Source organism: Arachis hypogaea, chromosome 15 (genome assembly GCF_003086295.3).
Source record: "Arachis hypogaea cultivar Tifrunner chromosome 15, arahy.Tifrunner.gnm2.J5K5, whole genome shotgun sequence".
NCBI lineage: Eukaryota > Viridiplantae > Streptophyta > Magnoliopsida > Fabales > Fabaceae > Arachis > Arachis hypogaea.
Window position 1 is genome coordinate 112,903,621 of NC_092050.1, and position 24,870 is coordinate 112,928,490.

General features: G+C 34.0%; 1 long non-coding RNA gene across 1 annotated transcript; it reads right to left on the reverse strand.

The window, feature by feature from the left end:
- Positions 1-6,004: 6,004 nt before the first annotated feature.
- On the reverse strand, positions 6,005-8,678 carry LOC112750480 (uncharacterized). The gene is made up of 6 exons (XR_003175848.3): positions 8,357-8,678; positions 7,942-8,010; positions 7,591-7,653; positions 7,428-7,493; positions 6,840-6,988; positions 6,005-6,584 (listed from the first exon to the last, which is right to left on the reverse strand). It is a non-coding gene; the product is annotated as an uncharacterized lncRNA (long non-coding RNA).
- Between the last annotated feature and the right edge of the window lie 16,192 nt (positions 8,679-24,870).

Genomic DNA, 24,870 nt, shown 5'->3' on the forward strand with positions numbered 1-24,870 from the left:
AGATTAGAGGTTAGTAGTTTTCTTAAAAACATTAACACTGGATACATTAAGATGCTCAATAAAAACACTAATAGAGATAATTTATTCATAATAATTAACACAAGGTTCCTCTATTATTTAGATGTAAATGGTACCAATAAAAATAAAAAAATCCCCTAAACTACATTCTTAACAATTACCTCATTCTAGATATTTCCACCATATAACAATAGTGGCTTTATGCCAGTCACAAAGAACACAACACAATACAACATATAAGGAGATTAACAAAAGAAAAAAATACGCAGTTCAATGCAGAAACATGTCCGCAAATGCCATGATTGATTGAATCGGGTGAGGGATTTGCCATGGCTTAATAAGCGGATCCGAATCCGAAATCTAAAAATCCAAATTACATACAACAATTAAGAATGACAGCAATTCAGAATCCAGAAAATTATATCAATTCATACAACATTCAAAATCCAGAATTATATTCAATAAAATTCAATATAACAGAATTAAACTTATATGACAAAATTCAATATAGCAAATTCAAAATCCAAGGTTCTGAAATTGAACTTATATCAAAATCAGAATTACAAAATGATTAATTCATATAATTAACAAAATAAAAAAAATTGAAAAGCAGAAGAACTCTGCATCAAGCCATCAATTCATATAATTAACAAAAAAAAATTAACCAGCAACATCCTTTTTGCATTTCCAGCACAACCAAAAGAGAATAAATCAACAAAAGAATAATAGAGCGAAGCTTATCAGTTTTCTCATCCGGGATTTTAACTGAAAACTCTTCTTTCAGCATCAAATCAGAGCTAAAACCAGTTGAAGAGCACAAGTATCTCAATTGTATACTGACACATTCATTCCCAACAAAGTACCATCAACAACTCATAATTAGAAGAATTAGAAAAAATCAGCAACCAACAACTCAGAAATCAGAATCAATATAACAAAACAAAACTCAGAAATCAGAATCAATATAACAAACCAAGTTTTTAAGTTTAACTAATTTCACTCAACAACAAGCCAACAACTAGTAAATTAACTTAGAATTAGAAAAAATAGCACAAAGATAACGCAGAAAATTACCAATAATGAATAAGAATTAACCCAGAAGTCAGAACAAAACAACAATCCAGCCCTGTTAACAACAATGAACAACGAAGAAAATTAACTCAGAAAATAACTAAATAACCCAGAAAAAAACAATCAACAATTAACATAATTAAATCCAGAAAAATAGCAATTAACTCCCAAAAATAAAAAATGAAGAAGCAGTAGAGGGATGGACGCTTACCAACGGGCAACGGTAACAGTGACTGAGCTACGAGAAAGAGAGAACATAGACGAAGCACTAAAACGCCGACGAGAAGCGAATGTGCGTGAGCGACGGCGATGAGAGAAGTCTACAACTGAGTTGAAGGTGGCTGCGATAGAGTTTCTTGTTTGGAGAAGACGACAAAAACAAAAAAAATATGCAACTCAGGGCCGACGACGACAACTAGCTTGACCTTCAAGAGCGCCGAGCAAACCTTCGAGAGGGCTGTCAATGTTGACGGCGACAGTGGCGGGGGCTGGCACACGTTCTGGAGCTTGAAAGTGGCTGCGATAGGGTTACGTGTTTGGAGAGAGAACTGAGAAGAGAGCCTTTCTGCCTCTCTGGTTTCTTTTTTTTTTTTATAAAGTAGCGAACCGGGAGGCTAAAAAACCCGGCTGGTTCATACAGTCTACCGGTTAACCACCAATTCGTCTAGTTTTTTCTCCGACTTTTTGCAGCTCAGTTTCTGGCATCAACCGGACCGGTCAAATGACCGGTTTCTAGTTAACCCAGTCGAACCGGCTGATCCGGTCCGATTTTCAGAACATTGGTTGTCACCCATTCGACCTAAGGTGAAGTTATCCTTTTGAATACTCCACTAATGCAAAATATTCTCAACCTCCCTTAGTTCTTCTAGTTTTTCCTAAGTTTGAAACATGTGAAGGATTGTTGTGTTTTTAAGATTATGTTTCAAACTTAGTACCACATGAGACACTCTAATAAAAATAAAAGCTTTGAATTGATGATTATGACCGTTGCTGATCTTTTTGAAAATATGACCGTTGCATGAATTGAATTATATAAAAGAAGCATTAGATACAATAATATAAATATATCCCAAAACATTCTCAATTTTTTTTAATCCGTAACTTATGCTCTCTCTCTTAATAACATTAAGCCTTCTAAAATATTAGCAAAAGTTACTTGCAAAATATTTTTCAATTAAAAAGAAGAAAGAGGATATGCTGCTCCAAATGTTCCAAAAATATTTGTGTGGACTGTATTCTTAATAATCCACGTCTAATCCTGGAAGATTAGATACAATAATATAAATATATCCCAAAACACTTTCAATTTTTGTCTAATCTGTAACTTGTGCTCTCTTTCTCTTAATAACATTAAGCCTTCTCAAATATTAACAAGAGTTACTTGCAACATATTTTTCAATTAAAAAGAAGAAAGAGGTTGTGCTGCTCTAAGTATTCCAAGAATATTGGTATAGACTGTATTCTTAATGATCCGCGTCTAACCCTAAAAGATTTCCGTCGAAATCATTCCACCTATAGGTAGAGCAATAATAAATCCTTAACGACAATGCCTAGCACGATTTGTGATAAACTCGTTTTAATATTCTTAATTTATTTGTCTATAAAATTTTATTTATATTTAAAATAGTTAAAATATTATTTTAAAAATCTAATTTTCAACAAATTTCTCAAGTATTTTAGAGGAATGTTTGACTTAATGTAATATGTCAGCGCCTTTATCCTATTATATAATGTTGATTTAAAGCGTGTTTAAAATTTTTAGAGATAATACTTAAATTTATTCTTAAAAAACAAATTTTTATGAATTGATCTTTAAAATATTATAATTAATAAATTATTTCGTGACATGCGTTATTAACTTATCATGTCATTACACTATTATACTATGTAATATTTAATGTGACACATTATCATCTAACTTATAAAAGGACTAATTTAATTTATAATTGTATCTTTTAAAAATAAATATAATTAACAAATTTTGGAAGGGTCAATTTAAAAAATGTGTTAATCTTTTTACAACGAATTTGATTATTAACTTGGTATTTGAGCACAATTCATTAGACGTGGACGGAATATTTGGCGTTTGCATTTATATTATAATAAGAAATTCGAATATATATCTAGTGTTGAATAAATGTTTTAGTAAAAGTTTTTGTTTTGTTTTTAATACTCAAACTCGGGATCATAGTCAACTAAATGTTGATCAATAAAAAACACTTCACAAACTTATGATCCAAACAATAGAAGCCACTATAATTTTTTTATTAAGCTAACATTTTAACCTTTAAAAAATTCGATTTCCAACAAAATGAGAAATATAGGGTACTAATATATTATCTATCAATTTATTGTCAACAATAATTAATATTAAAGACACCTCTATTAAAAGACACATGTATAAAAAGACATATTCAAAAAAAGGAAGTATAGTTAGCCAATAGAGTATCTGTACAATGTGTACAATAGGAGTTTAGGGATGTTCAATTCAGTAAGATATCAGATGTTTATTATTTCTGGTATCGGATGGTTATTCTAGATAGTATGGGTGTATTGTATTTGAGAAATTAGTAATATTTTATCCTGAATGTTCATTTTTTAACTCATATTGGACCAAATAAATAGCTCATTGTACACATTGTACAAATACTCCCTTGGCTCCTTAGCGGAATTCATTGAAGAAACATATCTACAAAGACACTTTCATTAGATACAGTTATAAAAGATATATTTTTATTAGACACATCTACAAAGATACTTCCATTAAACACAACCATAAACAAGAGTTGGCAGGAGTTGGTAGAATCTTTTGTTGGTTACATAACGAGATTATATGCACCATCATCGTGCATTTTATCAAACAAAAACTATTTTCCAAAAGTCCCAATATTCTTCCTTTTTTTAGGTTTTTCTGGAAATAAAATTTTTAAGAACTTAAACCGAAAGATTGATTCACTCCAGTTTTTCACACTCCTTTCCAGCCTACCTCAAAGCACTAAACTAAACATGGCCTTAGTAAAATAATAATAATAATAATAATAATAATAATAATAATAATAATAATTAAAGACTAAATCACATATAAAACATACAGATAGACGTAGAGACGAAAAAGACAGGAATGCGTGGGAGTCTTGCTTTTTTGGAATAATGGCATCAAGAATATATGATTGTGGAGCAGTGTCAATCATTTGTAACCATTACTAGTTAATGGAAAAGGCAAAAGGTAAGGGTAGCGTGTTTATGTAGTATGCAAAGCTTTTTAAATGGTAACCCTTTGTAAAGAATTTGTTCCATCTTTTATGATGACTTCATCATATTGGCTGGTTGAATTGAGTTTATAAATCTAGTGAATTTTTTTTATGGCTTAGTGCCATTGACATGCCATCTGTGGTTAATAGCTTAGTATTATTATAAGCTAATGGATTTTTTCAAGATATCTTACTGTAATATTCCAGGGATGCTTGATCAAACTCACAAGAATTCTAACATTGGCTATCAAAAAGCAGCCACATAGTTGCCTTATTGACAAGGGAGATACAAAATAACAGAATAAGCAAACCATTATAAAATGCTATATATGGATGCCACATTTTAAGTCAAAATTCTAAAATGCTGAATTTATAGGTTTTCTTAAATATATAATACAATCAAAATTTAACTGACGTAAAACTTATTAAAACTAGCACTTAGAAATTTCAAAAGTAATTATATTTGAACACCTAAGTTAATGTCTATTTGGGGTACATACTTATTGAATTTAAAAATGAGGAAGATGGCAACATGAAAATACGTAAGAATTGCAGCCTAACAAATAGTTGTAAATTAAATGTCTAAAAATTTGTAAACCAATTTTAACTTGTGTGCAAATAATATTTTTCCTTTAAAAAATATTTACTCATAACTAACAAAAAGTTGAGTTAAGAAGGCTATACTGTTTAATAAAGGCACTTATTAGTTGTATATTATTTTCTATAAGACTAACACGTTAGTACAAAACTGATGTTGCTAGGGAAGATGCTCAAAGGGAAGATATAATGAATAGGTGGGAATTGGGTGCAATGGAGGGAACAAAGGTGGAAGATGGGTGTCAATTATCAACGATTTTGGAAGCTTTATAATTGCCTTCTTATGGCCAAATTAAAGGATATAATCATGTAGTGGTTTTTTTTTTTTTTTTTTTTTTTGGGATGCAACTTGTTCATGATTATTTAGGGGTCCTCCAAGGTCCTATATCCCATCATTTAGTAAAATGATTTCCTTCTCATTTGGGCAAACCCCAGGTTTGAGACTTTGAGTATATATCTTCATCAGGTCACGGTCAATTTCTCACTTTAACCCATTTCTTTGGCCCACTTTAATCGATTGCTTTGACTCTTTGGTCTTCAATTGCCTGAAATTGGTTCCCATATTTCTTCACATCTTGCCTATAGTAAGTTAATTTTTTTATAACAGAGTTCATTGATTAGTTGTCGTTTAGGGAATGTTATGATGAAAAAATTAATTAAAAATCTCTTTGAACGTCAGAATAATTAGCCGCCAGAAGTTTTTGTATATATATATATACGTCTTTTACATATTTTTATGATAGTAATTAACAAAAGAAATCAAATATTTTAATTAAAATAATCAAAATTTTTACAATGAGAAATCAAATTTGTTTACAGCAAAATAATCAAACATTTTATGAATAACAAATATAAGTTGTTATAACACTGTATTTTGTATTTTAATTATAAATATAAATCTAATTTCATTATATTATTTATGAACTTTGATCACAAATGTGAATCTAGTTACATTTATAAAATTTGATTATAAATATAAAAAAGATTCACTACAAGAAATTATCGGAATAGCGACCGATTTAGCGACCGATTCTGGTGGTCGCTAAAACCTTAGTCGTTAATTAGAAAATAGCGACCGATTTTTGAACAAGGTCACCAAACTCTTACCAAAGAGTATCGGTCGCTAACATAATCGGCCGCTAAATGGTGACCAAATTTTCCGTCGCTAAATCGGTCGTTGAGTAAATCGGTCGCTAAATGGCGACCCACTTTTCATTCGTTAAATCGGTTGCCATGAAATCGGTCTCCAATGCCTGATTTGAAAATTTAAAATCGATCGCTAAATTAGTTGATAATTCCTGAACTAAAAATCTAAATTAGTCACTAAATCGGTTGTTATTCCTGATTTTATAATTATAGAAGCACTCCATTAGCTCCTGCGCAGAGATTATTCAACACAACTTCATAAAAGACAGAGAAATTAATGTTTTAATGACACAAATATGTAAATGTAAGGTAACAAATTCTCTTCCACTGGATATGGATTCTCTTGGACTTCTATAATATGAACAAATAGACAACACACCTTTGCTGTGTCCAATAATTGCGCTAACCGTACGGTTTTCTTCGCGAAAATGTTGGATTACAGAATGTATATCTTCAACTTCCCCCCAATAGTTAGCAAAATCAAACGATCCTTCACTTTCCCTATAAGGAAAAAATCAAAAGGTAATAGTGAAAGTGAAAGAACAGTATACTTTACTAGCTTGGTGTAAAGATGCACAAACAAAAAAGAATTAGTCAATTCCATGGATACCAATCTGCACTCTCAGTATATTTATCTTCCTTAAACTCACTTAACCAAACACAAGACAATATTCAAATGCAAATGGATTCATAAGTATGCAAAGAACTATTATTAAACAATAAGAAAAAAATACAATAGGGAGAATAAATTTTTACCTCTTGAGTCCAAGTTACAATATGACCCTTCTTCCTAGATTTTCTGTTACATTGTTCTTTCTATTTCTTTATGTCTTTGATTTGTCTCTCAAAGGTATTTTTCTATTGAGGTGGCTCTCTTACTTGCATGCTAAACCAATGCTCCACCTCTGTAAAATAATATAAAAGCTATTTTGGTTTGGGAATGGAAAAAAAAATGAAAAAGGGACAAAAATAGAAGAGAAGAACAGAAGAGAACTGAACACAATTCTCCTTTTGATCTCAGTCTCTATATTCTGCAGTCAAAGAAGAACTGAATACAATCTGATGTTCAAATCAGAGACAATAACATGGAATGAAGAAAAATAGAAAACGGGCAATGAATTATACAAACGTGGATTGTCAAATGGTAAATGGGATTGAGTCAAAATCTTAAAATTTTCCAAATCCAAATAGGTACCAACTACCAATGTGTGTAACTAATAATCCATAAAAAGGTGCTGGATTTAAAACAAATTTTAGAAACTTTGGGGGATACACAAATAACGTGAAAATAAGAGTAGGTTCAAACTCAAAAATTTGTTAGGTAGACACAAAATAAAACTGTACCTTAATAATTGATAATAATCTTGCAGTTGGGATATTATTGCTTCTAAATTCAAGGATAAAACCGTTCTGCACACAAAAGCAGGGAAGCATTGTATTAAGAATAGTTGTTGCTAACATTTCTATTATAATTTTCATGTAAGTATATGAATGAATTTCTGGTTACCTCCCTAGAACCACCTTTGATATTTGATATTTCTGTCCACCGGTTACCAAATAGTTTCTGAGCCTATAAAGAAATAGCAATCGCACCGAGTCAAAACAAAGATAAATTTCAAGTGAGATACATTTTGTCTAATCATGCATTCAATTGCTTTATTGATTTCTGAGAAAGGTACTTCATGAATATTAAACTTTTCCCAGCTCATATTCCTGTGCCATGTGATTAACGATGTCCTCTGACAAAAATGTTGATTCTCACAAGTTTAATTAGCCAAACAATTTAACAACCATGCTTGTTTTGACAACATTTTGTGTTTTAAGGAGAAAATTGCATTAAGATTAATAAATTATGTACCTGATCTCTAAAGTAGGCTTGTTCAATGTCTGTGGTAACGGACCTTCTAGTCTATTGTTTTCTAAATTCCTACAGAAACAGAGAAAAGAAAGAAAAGGCCAAAAGAGGGAAAATTAAACAATAAATAATAAACCTAAATCTTATTCCTAATTAAAATTTTGGGGGAACAAAATAGTCCTTCAAGATTTAAAAGTGATAATTGTGCTTCTCGCCAAACAAATTTTATTTTCTTACCATTCACTTAATAAATAAGTTGTTAGAATTCAAGTAAGTGAACCATCTGGTTAATTTATAAGTTTAAAAAAGCATCAGATTGAGAAAAAAGAAAAACAACAAATAAAACAGGAATCATCAAAACAAAACCATCTTGAATAAGACATTATCATAATTCAAAATTCAAATAAACAAAACAAACCTCACTTCCTTCTGCTCTGTCTTGTAGTTTTATCCTTGAATTTAGAAGCAATAATACCCCAACCGCAAATAGTTATTGATAATAATCTAAAATTCTAAAATTAAAACTTTTCAAAAGGACAGAATTAAAAACCAGAAGAGTCCTGATAAAAAGTTGCACTAGGACCATAAAATTATAAGCATGCCTTCAAAGTTTCTCTTAGCAAAAACACAAACAAGACGATGACGTCGTGAACGAAAAGGGTGTTGTGTTGTGCGGTGGTGGTCACATTCGTGACGGAGAGGGAGAAATGTAGCTCAGTAACCAATTTGGGTGAGAATGGTCACTGGTGAGGCTGAGTTAGGATTAGTGAGGGTAGAGTAATTTAGTAATTTTTTTAAATTAGTGACCGATTTAGTCATCAATTAGTTATAACGTTATTATGAAAGTGGTCGCTAAATTAGTTGCTAAGTTAAAAATAATGACCGATTTAGTGACCAATCATTTTAAATTAGTATCTACATTATGTTGCTAAATCGGTTGCTATTTTAACTATTAGCAACCAATTTAGCGACTACCATCTTAGCGACCGAGTTAGCGACCAACCTTTTTAAGCTTAATTCTCTATTGGTTGCAAAATTGGTCACTAAATTAAAAACTAGTGACCGATTTTGTGACCAACAATTCCACGCGTTACTTCCTCATTTCGGCTGCAAATTCGGTTGCTAAGTTAAAAAGTAGCGACCGATTTTAGCGACCAACTTTATGTTACTCGTATAAAATCTTATCGGTCGCTAAATCAGTCACTATTAGCTATCGATTTTTTTGGTCACTAAAATTGGTCACTAATTGTAATTTAGCAACCGATTTAGTGACCAACATTTTTCCAGTCCTTGAAATACTATATCGATCGCTAAATCAGTCACTATTTGTAACAAATTTTTTCTGTCACTAAAATCGGTCGCTATTCTAAAACTTTCTTGTAGTGATTGATTAACTATGTTTATATATGTGAATGTGGAGTTATTCCATGTTCCTATGCTACTTAGTTTATTAGTAGCATCCATAAAACATATATTAGAATTAATTAGGGTTTGTGTGTATTGTTAATTATTATTTTATTAATTCACTGATTGTGGTTGGACAAAAGAGTATGTTACATAGTTTTAATATAGCTGTACGAGATGTCATTAGTACAAGTTGTACGATGGATTAGATATTTGTCGATCGAGATGATGGAGCAGTTGAATCTTTGGAGCAGCGGGGGTAGTACCTGTTAAGACATTTTAATGCTCAAGTCGGAATATGTTTAAGAGGATAGGTGAAGGTACAAATGTGTAACGTACCTGAGAGAGCCCGCAACTCCTTTTATATAGTTTGAGGTTGTTATCTTATCTCATCTTGTTGGCTAAGATAAGAAAAGTATTTGAATTTGAATATTGGTTAGGGGTTTAGGGTTAGCGGGCCAATTTGGGCCGTGGTGGTGGCCTGGACCCGGAGTAACTGGGTCGTAACTGCTCCGATGGGGGACCCAGAAATCGGGTCCAGAATAGTTGCCTCTGGAGCGAGAGAGTGAGTGGGCTCGGTCTCATCGTTGAAGGAGCTTTGATCTTGCCGTGCGACTGCAAGCCTGGCAGGAGGGCATCGTCTGAGTTCCTTGGTCGAGATCGGAAGTCCAAGAAATATTTGGCCATCCCGTCACTTATCCGTTACTTTTCCCAAAAGGGGGATTTTGCTAGTTACGGTTCCCTAGGCGTAATAATGACATTTTAATGTGAAGGGAAGTTTTGGTTTTTCTTTTCAATTTTGCCCTTTTTCCCTTCTTGTTTCACTTGAAACATTTGGGATTTTATTTTCTAGCCGCTTCTCTCTCTTTTTATATCTCTCTAATTCATAACTTCTTTTCTTCTGTCAGTTCTCCTATTTCTCTATTTCTCCATTCAATGGTTGCTTTCCTGTTTGGTCCTTTGTGCATTACGTGTTCGTTCGCTATTTGTTTCGCACTACGTCATTTTCTCCACTTGCTTTGAGAATCAGGTTGGTGCTCCCTTCGTTTCTGCTTTGTTTATTCTGTGTTTTTCTTGTGTTTATTTGCTGCTGTGTGCCTTTTTTTTTTGGTTTGTTTCCTAGATAGGGTGATGGGAAATCAGGGGGTGCCACTATTTTTAATGTAGTTTCGTAATTCTGGTAGTGGTAAAGAAATTGGAAGGTGCCATTGTTTTTTGGGCTTCTTTTAGGTGTGTTTAATGAAAGTCTTTTGCATGGTTCTCTTTTTCCGGAAAGTGGGTTGACGGTGGTGTCCCCTTTTTCAGGTATGGTCCGGCAGAGGAATGAGGGTGCTATGGCTCCCGTTATCCCAACTGGTGGTGTCCCCAATGCTTACTACTGGGTGACTTATGATGTGTGGGGGACGCCGTCTCGGGTCATAGAGGAAGGTCTCCAATCCTCCGCTGCAGTTTGCAGAGATGGTGAGGCGGAGCGTCAATACGATTTTGCGCTTGCCGGGGTGGATGAGAGAGTTTGTTACATAAACCCCGATTCTCCCTGAATTGATGACTAGATGTGGATTTATGAATCCATGTTCATGCGACTAGGGGTGCGGCTTCCGTTTTCGGAGTTTGTTCAAGCACTGCTTAATTGTTGTTTAGTGGCGCCGTCTTAGCTGCATCCCAATAGTTGAGTGGCCATCCAGACCTTTGAGTTGGTTTGTGACTACCTGGAGCTTCCAGCTCGGGTGGAGGTTTTTCTCTTCTTCTTTTTGTGCACCCTTCTGACCAAGGAGGGGAAGCATAAGAAAGGGTGCATGTCGTTCTGGGCCCAGCCAAATCGGCGGATCTTTGGGCTTCTTGAGGATTCCTGTCATGATTTCAGGGGGGAATACTTTAAGGTGCATCCTGCTTGGGGGCATTATCCCTTCTGGCTGATCTAAGAGGGAGAGCGACGGTTGGCGATGTACTGAAATTTAGTGGCCGGTGCGTCGTATTTGACGCGAGTTACTTATGAGGGTTTGTCTCCTGAAAAATCTTCTCTTATGTATCTATAGCTCTTCGTTCTTAACTTATCCAGATTACGATACGCTTATTCGTCGAGAGATATGCGTTTTTTTTAACGCTTTTGTTTTCACTCTCTTTTCAAAAGCCTCTTAGATAAAAATCCATTTTCACCTATATATATTACTTTTAGAGGTCATAGTGCCTCGCTACCTCTGTTTTACATCCTAAGTGTAAAGTTTTGTGTGGTAGAAAAACCTTTTACCCGAATATTTTAGACGAATATTTTGTTTTTAGACTATTAGAATTTAGGGCATTAGAGTTTAATATTTAGAATTTAGTACTTAGTATTTAAAATATTGACAAAAATGATAAATTTTATTAGTCATATATCATTGCTGTATATTTATATAGTCCACAAAATAGAATAAATAAAACAAAATTTAAGAAATCAAGTCTGTATAATAAATAAAATTTATTTTTTTTTGTTTAATAAATATATTTTTATATTAAATTTTAAAATTTAAATTTTAAAAAATTATGATAGCATAAAATAGTGTTACATCAAAATATTAAATTTTTTTTAAGAGGATAAAAAGTATTAATAATCTGTTAACATTCCTGATAAAATTTTTCTAACATAGCTCGGTGACCGACTGGCCGTGGTGAGCCACTTCATGCAAGTGTGCAACCAAGTAGTTAGTTATTACTCACTAGTTTGTGGTTCCTACTTCCTATTTCAGATGGAAAAAACTGGGTCCCGCTTCACCAAGGAAGGAAAAGAAAAAGAGGAGTTTATTTGAACTTGGAACACACACTTTTAAGCTTCACCTAAAAAAGATAAAGAGAAATTCTATGATGTTTATAATTTAATATTTAATATTTATTAATTTATGTTTTGTAATAAATTTAAATCTTTTAAAATTATTTATCTTTATATTTTTAAAATTAAATATTAATTTTTAATTTATTTTAATAAATTAAATAATAGTTTTAGATATTATAGTAATCACCAAAAATGAAAGGAAACGTTGTAGAGAAAGGCGTCTCACTCCACTACTCCAGTACTCCCTAAATACTATTTTCGAAATCTTTTGGCAGGATCACAATAATCTTTACATTATTGCCATTGTTGAAGGTACAAATTGCAACTTTACATACTTGCTTTTAACTCTAATAATTTTTATTAGTAAATTACATGGATATTATACAATCATATCAAATGGACATATCTCGGTCGTCTCACCATTTAAAATTGATCTTGGTCACAAAAATAGTAAAATAAACATAAAAGAGAAAGGTGAGAGAAAGACATATTTTGGCGTCCACTAAATTCTATGTTCATCAAATAAATTTTCTGTCCATCTGTTAGTATAATTCTTTTTGAATAATTAACTTTAGAAATTATGCATTAAAAAATAACTTTTAATAAAAGAACTCTTAGTATAATATATTTTTTGGTTATACTAAACATCCAAGTATTTTTTCATCTAAATTTTATTCAAGTAGGTTCAATATCAACAAAAACTACTCTCATTAAAAGAGCGTCATTACACGCGCTTTATCTTCTTTTTCTCCCCTGTGCTTCTTCTTCTTCTTCTTCTTCTTCTTCTTCCAAATACACACATACGTCATCTTCTTCTTTCAAATTCACGTATACCTCCTCCTCCTCCTCCTCCTCCTCCTCCTCTTCCTTCTTCGCGCACGCAGATTCTTCTTCTGCTTCTCCTCCTCCTCATCTTTCTCTTCTTCTTCTTCTTCTCCTCTTTCGTTATCATCATCACCAACAACACCAACATTTGGCTAATGGATTATTTTTTCAATCAAATTGAATGGAATGCAATTGCTAAATTGAATTAAATTGAATTGAATGGACGCAGGTGTTCTAAATCTAAATTGAATTGAATTGAATTGAATTGATAATCTCTAAATTGTAGATAGAGGTGTTTCGAATTTGATTTTATATAATGAATTATGTTTCATTCATTCAGTACTATACAATTGTTTCACCGTGAGTACGTGTTCGGTTCATTATGCGGAAAGCTGTTTGAATTTGATTTTATATAATTGACTATGTTTCGTTCATTCAGTACTATAAAATTGTTTCACCATGAGTACGTGTTCGGTTCATTATGCAGAAACCTGTTTGAATTTGATTTTATATAATGGATTATGTTTCGTTCATTCAGTACTATACAATTGTTTCACCATGAGTATGTGTTTCGATTCATTATACAGAAAAATGTTTGAATTTGATTTTATATAATGGATTATGTTTCGTTTAGTCAATACTATACAATTGTTTCAACATGAGTACGTGTTTCAGTTCATTATACAGAAAGCTGTTTGAATTTGATTTTATATAATAGATTATATTTTGTTCAGTCTGTACTATACAATTGTTTCACCATGAGTAAGTGTTTCGGTTCATTATTCTGAAACCTATTTGAATTTGATTTTATATAATGGATTATGTTTCGTTCATTCAGTACTATACAATTGTTTCACCATAATAACATGTTTGGTTCATTTCTGTTATACACAATTCAAAAAACTTCTTTCTCGCCTTCTACTGCGTTTTCACCAGGGAGAAAAGGAGGAAAAGACAAAAAAATACAGCAGCAACAACAACAACAAAAGAATGATGATAAGCAGAAAATACGTGAAGAAAAAGGAACGCGAAAAAGAAGGAGGAGAATGAGGAGGAGGAGGAACGCGAAGAAGAAGGCGAAAAAGAAGAAAACACTCCGTGCGTAAACGAGCATGAGAAGAAGAAGAAGAAGAAGAAGAAGAAGAAGAAGAAGAAGAAGAAGAAGAAGAAGAAGAAGAAGAAGAAGAAGAAGAAGAAGAAGAAGAAGAAGAAGAAGAAGAAGAAGCGCGGGAGAAGAAGAAGAAGAGGAAGCGCGGGGGAGAAGAGAAGAAGAAGCGTGAGGAAAGAAGAAAGCGGGAAAAAGCGCATGACCTAAAATTGCTTGGATAAACTTGGATGCCAAAATTGCTTGGATGTGGAGAATATCTCTATATTTCTCTCTCTCTCTCTCTTAGACATTGTTGTTGAAGTTGGTTTTCTTTTTTTATAAAGTAAAATTATGTTATATTACTAATTAGAGTATTAGTTAATTAGAACAAAAGATATATCATTCTTTTGAATATATGGTCATGATTAGATCCTGATTCTATCATCATAACTCGGCTACAATTACGTAATAGTTCGGTAGAATGGTAAAATACATTGTGATATTAACGACAATAAACACTTAACTTCATTGTTACTGTTAATGATACTAGACACAGACGCTGTAATATTTTTTATCTAAACTCACAGTTTAAAATCTTGACTATAGATTGGTGGTTACTGTTTTTTATTTTAAGTTACAGTTATGATCATAAATCTATGATTACGGTTTTTTTTTTAATCTATGATCACAAATTTTTTGGTCAATGTTATAGTATTTTCTAACACTTTATATTGAAAGAAATGAAAAGTAATTAGTCATTAACATTAACTTAGTGTTCATATATACAATAACCAGTATCACCAGTAAAATTACTCAATTGACTTATAATAGCAAGTCAAAACTAACTATCTCTATCTATCTAATTTAACAAACAATAAGCCAAAAATTTATCATTAACCAAAAAAATCTTATCCTCTAATATTATCCCTCAAGATGGAAGGTAGATGTTTCTAACTCCCATCTTGGACAACAACTCATTGAATTTTACTTTTGGTAGGGGCTTTGTTAATATGTCTGCTAATTGATGTTGTGTCGTCAAATGAACTAGCTTTATTATCCCTTCTTATACCTTTGGCCTAGCAAAATGGCAATCTACCTCTATGTCCTTTGTGCGCTCATCAAAAGAGGGGTTAGATGCAATATGAATTGCTGTCTGGCTGTCACAGTACACTACCGAAGACCCCATGTTTATGTGAAAGTCTTTGAGAAGTCCTCTCATCCAAGTTACTTCACTAGCTACAGCTGCTAATGCTCTATATATTGATTCTGTTGACGATCTCGAAACTGTACTTTGCTTGACAGACTTCTAAGACGCTAAAGAGTCTTTAAAAAACACATAATAACTTGTAATTGACCTCCTAGTATCCACACATGAAGCCCAATCAGCATCACCATAAGCTCTTAAGAACAAAAGGGATGATGCTACAAAGTACACACCCTGTCCTGGTGTGTCTTTGAGGTAATGTAAGAGATGATGTGCTGCTTGAAGATGAGGTACTCGAGGCTTGGACACGAATTGGCTAAGTTTATTTATAGCATCTGTGATGTCTGGTTGAGATAATGTTAGATACAACGACCTTCTAATCAACCTTCTATATTGAGTAATATTTGGCAATAACTTGCCTCCTCATTTTTTATTGAGTAAAAAATGGGGAGGAGTTTTCGAAAATTAGTTAGGTGGTTTTGAAAAAGATATGATTGAAATAGAAAACTTTTAAAATCAAACAAAAAGTCAAGTAGTTAATTGAAAAGGATTTGAATCCTCTAAAGTTTGAATTTTACTTTAGAGAGTAAAGTGTGATCTCTCACCATTGATTTTATAGGTAGGACCAATAATAAATATGAAAGAGAAACTATTCAAGGATAGAATATCACACTTTACTCTCTAAAGTGAAATTCAAACTTTAGAGGATCCAAATCCAATTGAAAAAGATTTGAAAATCAATTTTGAAAAGATAAGAAGTTAGAAAAGATTTTGAAATTAAGTTTTGAAAAAGATATGATTGAAATTCATTTTGAAAAAGATTTGAAAAAGAGATTTTAAAAGATTTGATTTTGAAATTAAAGTTGATTACTTGACTAACAAGAAACAAAAAGATATGATTTAAAATTTAAAGATTAAACCTTTCTTACGAGGCAAGTAATAACTCAAAATTTTGAATCAATCACATTAATTGTTAGTATTAATTTCAAAAATATGAAATAGAAATAAGAAAAAGATTTTGAAAATAAATTTTGAAAATTTCAAAAATATGAAAGAAAAAATGAAAAAGATTTGATTTTTGAAAAAGATAGAATTTTTAAATTGAAAATTTGACTTGCCTAATAAGAAACAATTAAATTTTAAAACTTTATGACTAAATCAATTCAAATTTTCAAAAATTATGAGTAAAATAAGGGAAAGATATTTTTTTTATTTTTGAATTTTTAATGAGGAGAGAGAAAAACATCAAAATGACTCAAAACATGAAAATTCAAGATCAAAACACATGATGCATGCAAGAACACTTTGAATGTCAAGATGAACACCAAGAACTCTTTGAATGACAAGATGAACACCAAGAACTTATTTTTGAAAATTTTTAAGAAAAGAAAAACATACAAGACACCAAACTTAGAAATTTTCAAACTATAGACACTAACAAATTGAAAATGCGTATGAAAAACAAGAAAAGACACAAAACAAGAAAATACAAAGATCAAACAAGGAAAATCATCAAGAACAACGTGAAGATTATGAAGAACAAAACTCAATGCATGGATTTTCGAAAATTTTTGAGAAAAATTAAAAATATGCAATTGACACCAAACTTAAAATTTGACACAAGAATCAAAGAAGAAACACAAAATCTTTTTGGTTTTATGATTTTATTAATTTTTTTGGTATTTTTCAAAAATTAATTGGAAAAAGAAAAATAAGGATTTCAAAATTTTTAATAAGAATTTCAGGAATCATGCAATGTTAGTCTAAAACTCCGGTCCAGAAATTAGACATGGCTTACTAGCCAGCCAAGCTTTCAGTGAAAGCTCCGGTCTAAAACACTAGACATGGCCAATGGCCAGCCAAGCTTTAGCAGATCATTACATTCAACAGTAAGATTGATAGAAATCAATAAGCTCTTGTGATGATAAATTGAAACCTCGGTCCAAAAGATTAGACATGGCTTCACAGCCAACCAGACTTCAACAAATCATCATGAAACTCTAGAATCCATTCTTAAAAATTTTGAAGTCATAGAATAATTTATTTTTTTTTTGAAAATTTTTCGAAAATAAAAATAATAAAAACAAAAAGCTTAAAATTAAAATAAAATTACCTAATCTGAGCAACAAGATGAATCATCAGTTGTCCAAACTCGAACAATTCCCGGCAACGGCGCCAAAAACTTGGTGCACGAAATTGTGATCTCAACGGCGCCAAAACTTGGTACGCACAATCATAATCTCAATTCTTATTCACAACTTCGCACAACTAACCAGCAAGTGCACTGGGTCGTCCAAGTAATAAACCTTACGTGAGTAAGGGTCGATCCTACGGAGATTGTCGGCTTAAAGCAAGCTATGGTCATCTTGTAAATCTCAGTCAGGCAGATTTAAATGGTTATGGGATTTTGATAATTAAAATATAAATACACATAAAATAAGATAGAGATACTTATGTAATTCATTGGTAAGAATTTCAGATAAGCGTATGGAGATGCTTTGTTCCCTTTGAATCTCTGCTTTCCCACTGCCTCCATTCAATCCTTCATACTCCTTTCTATGGCAAGCTGTATGTTGGGAGATCACTGTTGTCAATGGCTACCGTCCGTCCTCTCAGTGAAAATGGTCCAAATGCGCTGTCACCGCATGGCTAATCATCTGTCGGACTCACTCATGCTAGAATAGCATCCGTTGATCCTTTTGCGTCTGTCACTACGCCCAGCACTCGTGAGTTTGAAGCTCATCACAGTCATCACATCCCAGATCTTACTCAGAATACCACAGACAAGGTTTAGACGTTCCGGATCTCAAGAATGCTGCCAATTGATTCTAGCTTATACCATGAAGACTCTTATCTGAACCAGGAGCCCAAGAGATAAACACTCAAGCTATTGCGGATAGAACAGAAGTGGTTGTCAGGCACGCATTCATATGTGATGAGCGGATAATTTATACGCTTTTTGGCATTGTTTTTAGGTAATTTTTAGTATGTTTTAGTTAGTTTTTATTATATTTTTATTAGTTTTTAAATAAAAATCATATTTCTGGACTTTACTATGAGTTTGTGTGTTTTTTTGTGATTTTAGGTATTTTCTGGCTGAAATTGAGGGACTTGAGCAAAAATCTGATTCAGAGGCTGAAAAAGGACTGCAGATGCTGTTGGATTCTGACCTTCCTACACTCGAAGTGGATTTTCTAGAGCTACAGAAGCCCAATTGGCGTGCTCTCAATATCGTTGGAAAGTAGACATCCTGGACTTTCCATCAATATATAATTGTCTATACTTTGCCCGAGATTGGATGGCCCAAACCGAAGTTCCAAGTCAGCATAAAAATTCTGGCGTCAAAACGCCAGAACTGGCATGAAAGCTGGAGTTAAACGCCCAAACTGGCACAAAAGCTGGCGTTTAACTCCAAGAAAAGTCTCTACATGTGAAAGCTTCAATGCTCAGCCCAAGAACACACCAAGTGGGCCCAGAAGAAGATCTCTGAATTAATTACCTATTTCTGTAACCCTAGGCTACTAGTTTTCTATAAATAGGACCTTTTGCTATTGTATTTTCATACCTTCATACTTTTAGATACTTTCATATAACTTTTCATCTTTGGGAGGATGGCCATTCGGCCATGCCTAGACCCTTTTGTTCTTATGTATTTTCAACGGTGGAGTTTCTACACACCATAGATTAAGGTGTGGAGCTCTGCTATTTTTCACGAATTAATACAAAATACTATTGTGTTTCTATTCAATTCAAGCTTATTTTTATTCCAAGATATTCACTCGCACTTCAATCTGATGAATGTGATGATCCGTGACACGCATCATCATTCTCACCTATGAACGTGTGCCTGACAACCACCTCCGTTCTACCTTCAATTGAGTGTGTATCTCTTAGCCTCCTGGTTCATGATGCATGGTTGCCTCGCCTGACAACCGAGCCTTCCATTCCATGAGATCAGAGTCTTCGTGGTATAGGCGAGAATCAATTGGCAGCATTCCTGAGATCCAGAAAGTCTAAACCTTGTCTGTGGTATTTCGAGTAGGATCTGGGAAGGGATGACTGTGACGAGCTTCAAACTCGCGAGTGTTGGGCGTAGTGACAGACGCAAAAGGATCAATGGATCCTATTCCAACATGATCGAGAGCCGACAGACGATTAGCCGTGCGGTGACAGTGCATTTGGACCATTTTCACTGAGAGGACAGGAGGTAGCCATTAACAACGGTGAAACCCAACATAAAGCTTGCCATGGAAAGGAGTATGAATGATTGGATGAAGACAATAGGAAAGCAGAAGTTCAGGAGGAGCAAAGCATCTTCATACGCTTATCTAAAATTCTCACCAATGAATTACATAAGTATTTCTATCTTATTTTATATTTTATTTATCTTTTAAATATCGTAAACTCCATAACCATTTGAATCCGCCTGACTGAGATTTACAAGATGACCATAGCTTGCTTCAAGCCGAAATCTCCGTGGGATCGACCTTTACTCACGTAAGGTTTATTACTTGGACGACCCAGTACACTTGCTAGTTAGTTGTGCGGAGTTGTGATAAAGAGTTGAGATTACAATTGTGCGTACCAAGTTGTTGGCGCCATTGATGATCACAATTTCGTGCACCAAGTTTTTGGCACCGTTGCCGGAGATTGTTCGAGTTTGGACAACTGACGGTTCATATTGTTGCTCAGATTAGGTAATTTTATTTTATTTTTAAGCTTGTTATTCTTTTAATTTTCGAAAAAAATAAAATAATAATATTTCTATTCTGTTCTTCAGAGTTTTTAAGAATGAATTCTAGAGTTTCATGATGATTTGTTGAAGTCTGGCTGGTTGTGAAACCATGTCTAAACTTTTGGACCGAGGTTTCAACTTATCATCACAAGAGCTTGTTGATTTCTATCAATTTTGCTGTTGAAAGTAATGATCTGCTGAAGCTTGGCTGGCCATTGGCCATGTCTAGTATTTTGGACCGAAGCTTTCATTGAAGGCTTGGCTGGCTAGTAAGCCATGTCTAATTCCTGGACCGGAGTTTTAGACTAACATTGCATGATTCCTGGAATTCTTATTAAAAATTTTGAATCTCCTTATCTTTCTCTTTTTCCAAATTAATTTTCGAAAAAAATGCAAAAAAAAAAATTAACAAAATCTTAAAACCAAAAATATTTTGTGTTTCTTGTTTGAGTCTAGTGTCAATTTTTAAGTTTGGTGTCAATTGCATGTCTTTATTCTTCTTGCATTTTTCGAATATATGCATTATGTTCTTCATTCATCTTCAAGTTGTTCTTGAGGATTTCCTTGCTCTGATCTTTAAATTCTCTTATTTTGTGTGTTTTGTTGTTTCTCATATGTATTCTAAATTTGTTAGTGTCTCTAATATGAAAATTTCTAAGTTTAGTGTCTTGCATGCATTGTTTATTTGATCTTAGTTCTTCATGATTTACTTTCATTTTGTTATTATTCTCTAAAAATTCAAAATTTTATTTAAAAAACTATGTCTTTTCAAGTCAATAATACAGAGAATTGAAGATTCAGAACATTCAGCAGAGGAATTACACAGAAAAAGCTGGGTGTTCAAAACACCCAGTGAGGAAGGAAAACTGGCGTTAAACGCCCAAAAGGGTAGAATTTTGGGCGTTAAACACCAGAATGGATACCATTCTGGGCGTTTAATGCCAGGATGGCACAAGAGGGAAGATTTTGCTTTTAATTCAAATCTTTTTCAAATTTTCATAATTTTTTTCAAAATCAAATCTTTTTCAAATCATATCTTTTCAATCATATCTTTTCAAAATCAATTTCTTTCCATTTTTTATTTTTTTTACTATTTTCAAAAATCCTTGCTAACAATTAGAGATGTGATTCAAAAATTTCTTGCCTATTAAGAAATGATCAAATTTTGAATTTTAGAATCATATCTTTTAAATTTCTTGTTAGCCAAGTCATTAATTTTAAAAATCAAATCTTTTTAATTGATTATCAATCATATCTTTTTGAAAACCATATTTTGTCAATCATATCTTCTCAATGACGTCTTTTTCAAAATTTATTTTCAATCATATCTTTTTTATTTCTAATTTCAAAATCTTTTTTTAAAACCACTTAACTACTTTCTCAATTTCAATTTTCGAAAATTCTTCCCCTCTTCTCACATCCTTCTATTTAAGGACTAACACTCCTCTACTATCAGCAATTCGGACTCTCTCTCTATAAGTTCGAATTCTCTCCTCTCTACCTTTTCCTTCTATTCTTCTTTTCCTCTGACACCTCATGGAATCTATATACTGTAACATAGAGGATTCCATACTTTCTTGTTCTCTTCTCTTTCATATGAGCAAGAGCAAGGACAAAGGCATTTTTGTTGAAGCTGATCCTGAACCTGAAAGGACCTTGAAGAGGAAGCTAAGAGAAGCTAAAGCACAACTCTCTGGAGAGGACCTAACAGAAATTTTTAAACAAGAAGAAGCAATGGCAGCCGAAAACAACAACAATGCCAACAATGCAAGGAAGGTGCTTGGTGACTTTACTGCACCTACTCCCGACTTCTATGGGAGATGCATCTCTATCTCTATCATTGGAGCAAACAACTTTGAGCTTAAGCCTCAATTAGTTTCTCTAATGCAACAGAATTGCAAGTTTCATGGACTTCCATTAGAAGATCCTCATCAGTTCTTAGCTGAATTCTTGCAAATCTGTGATACTGTTAAGACCAATGGGGTTGAACCTGAAGTCTACAGACTTATGCTCTTCCCTTTTGCTGTAAGAGACAGAGCTAGGACATGGTTGGACTCACAACCTAAAGAAAGCCTGAACTCTTGGGAAATGCTAGTCAATGCCTTCTTGGCAAAGTTCTTTCCACCTCAAAAATTGAGTAAGCTTAGAGTGAAAGTCCAAACCTTCAGACAGAAGAAAGGTGAATCCCTCTATGAAGCTTGGGAAAGGTACAAGCAATTGATCAGAAGGTGTCCTTCTGACATGCTTTCAGAATGGTGCAACATAGGTATCTTCTATGATGGTCTGTCTGAACTGTCCAAGATGTCATTGGACAGCTCTGCTGGAGGATCTCTTTATCTGAAGAAGATGCCTGCAGAAGCTCAGGAACTGATTGAAATGGTTGCAAATAACCAATTCATGTACACTTCTGAAAGGAATCATGTGAATAGTGGGACAAATCAGAAGAAAGGGGTTCTTGAGATTGATACTCTGAATGCCAAATTGGCTCAGAACAAAATATTGACTCAGCAAGTCAATATGATTTCTTAGAGTCTGTTTGGCATGCAAGCAGCAACAGGTAGTACCAAAAAAGCCTCATCTGAAGAAGAAGCTTATGATCCTGAGAATCCAGCAATGGAAGAGGTGAATTACATGGGAGAACCCTATGGAAACACCTATAATCCTTCATGGAGAAATCATCCAAATCTCTCATGGAAGGACCAACAGAGGCCTCAACAAGGCTTCAACAACATGAACGGTGGAAGAAATAGGTTTAGTAATAGCAAGCATTTTCCATCATCTTCTCAGCAACAGACAGAGAGTCCTAAGCAGAGCCACTCTGACTTAGCAACCATAGTCTCTGATTTAATTAAGACCACTCAAAGTTTCATAACTGAAACAAGATCCTCTATTAGAAATTTGGAGGCACAAGTGGGTCAGATGAGTAAGAAAATTACTGAACTCCCTCCTAGTACTCTCCCAAGCAATACAGAAGAGAACCCAAAGAGAGAATACAAGGCCATAAACACGTCCCACATGGCCGAATGCATAGAGGAGGGAAAGGCAGTGATTTCCACTGAGGAAGACCTCAATGGACGTCCACTGGCCTCCAAGGAGTTCCCTAATGAGGAACCATGAGAATCGAGGCTCACACTGAGACTATAGAGATTCCATTGAATTTACTTCTGCCATTCATGAGCTCTGATGAGTACTCTTCCTCTGAAGAGGATGAAGATGTTACTGAAGAGCAAGTTGCTAAGTACCTTGGAGCAATCATGAAGCTAAATGCCAAGTTATTTGGTAATGAGACTTGGGAGGATGAACCCCCTTACTCACCAAAGAACTGGATGACTTGACTAGGCAGAGATTACCTCAGAAAAGACAGGATCCTGGAAAGTTCTCAATACCTTGTACCATAGGCACCATGACCTTTGAGAAGGCTCTGTGTGACCTAGGGTCAAGTATAAACCTCATGCCACTCTCTGTAATGGAGAAGTTAGGGATCCTTGAGGTACAAGCTGTAAGAATCTCACTAGAGATGACAGACAATTCAAGAAAACTGGCTTATGGACTTGTCGAAGATGTCTTGGTAAAGGTTGAAGGCCACTACATCCCTGCCGATTTCATAATCCTAGACACTGGGAAGTGTATGGATGAATTCATCATCCTTGGCAGACCCTTCCTAGCCACAGCATAAGCTGTGATTGATGTTGACAGAAGAGAATTGATCCTTCAAGTGAATGAGGACTCCCTTGTGTTTAAAGCTCAAGGATCTCCCTCTGTAACCATGGAGAGGAAGCATGAAAAGCTTCTCTCAATACAGAGTCAAACAAAACCCCCACATTTAAACTCTAAGTTTGGTGTTGGGAGGTTTGGTATTGAGAGGCCACAACCAAACTTTAAGTTTGGTGTTGAGAGGCTCCAACCCTGCTCTGAATATCTGTGAGGCTCCATGAGAGCCCACTGTCAAGCTATTGACATTAAAGAAGTGCTTGTTGGGAGGCAACCTAATTTTATTTAACTATATCTATTTATTTTTCATTATTATTTCATGTTTTCTGTAGGTTGATGATCATGTGAACTCACAAAAACAATTGAAAAAGCAAAAATAGAATGAAAAATAGTATTAAAAATAGCACACCTTGGAGGAGAAGCTTACTGGCATTTAAACGCCAGAAAGGGGCACAGAGCTGGCGTTTAACGCCAGAAATGGGCACAAAGCTGGCGTTTAAACGCCAGAAAGGGGAAAAAAGCTGGCATTAAACGCCAAAAATGGGCAGCAATATGCAAATGTTTTTTTATGCAATATGCAAATGAAGATGCAATATTTTCTTTCGTACTCACCTGCGACGCGGACGCGTCGGTGACGCTGTCGCATCGCGTGCCCCCTCCTCCCCTTTTTTTATGCAATATGCAAATGAAGATGCAAACAAAATGTGCTACTAAAGAGAAGAGTTATTGAAAAAGAAAACTAAGAAGAAAAAAAGGAACGATCATACCATGGTAGGTTGTCTCCCATCTAGCACTTTGCTTTAACGTCCTTAAGTTGGACGCTCCACTAGCTCAGTCTTTTGCTGTGGGTGGATCCTCCAAAAGGAAGATTTCTAACTCCTTATTTTTCGTCACCTTCTCACCATGATATAGCTTTAAGCGATGTCCATTAACTTTGATGAATTCGGATCTTGAAGGACGACTCAGGTGAAAAACTCCGTATGGCTCAGCCTTCTCTACTCTATATGGACCTTCCCATTTTGATCTCAACTTGCCTGGCATGAGCCTCAGTCTAGAGTTGTAAAGTAGGACTAAGTCCCCAGGTTGGAACTCTCTCCTCTTGATGTGGTTATCATGTACAGCCTTCATCTTTTCCTTGTACAGCCTCGAGTTCTCAT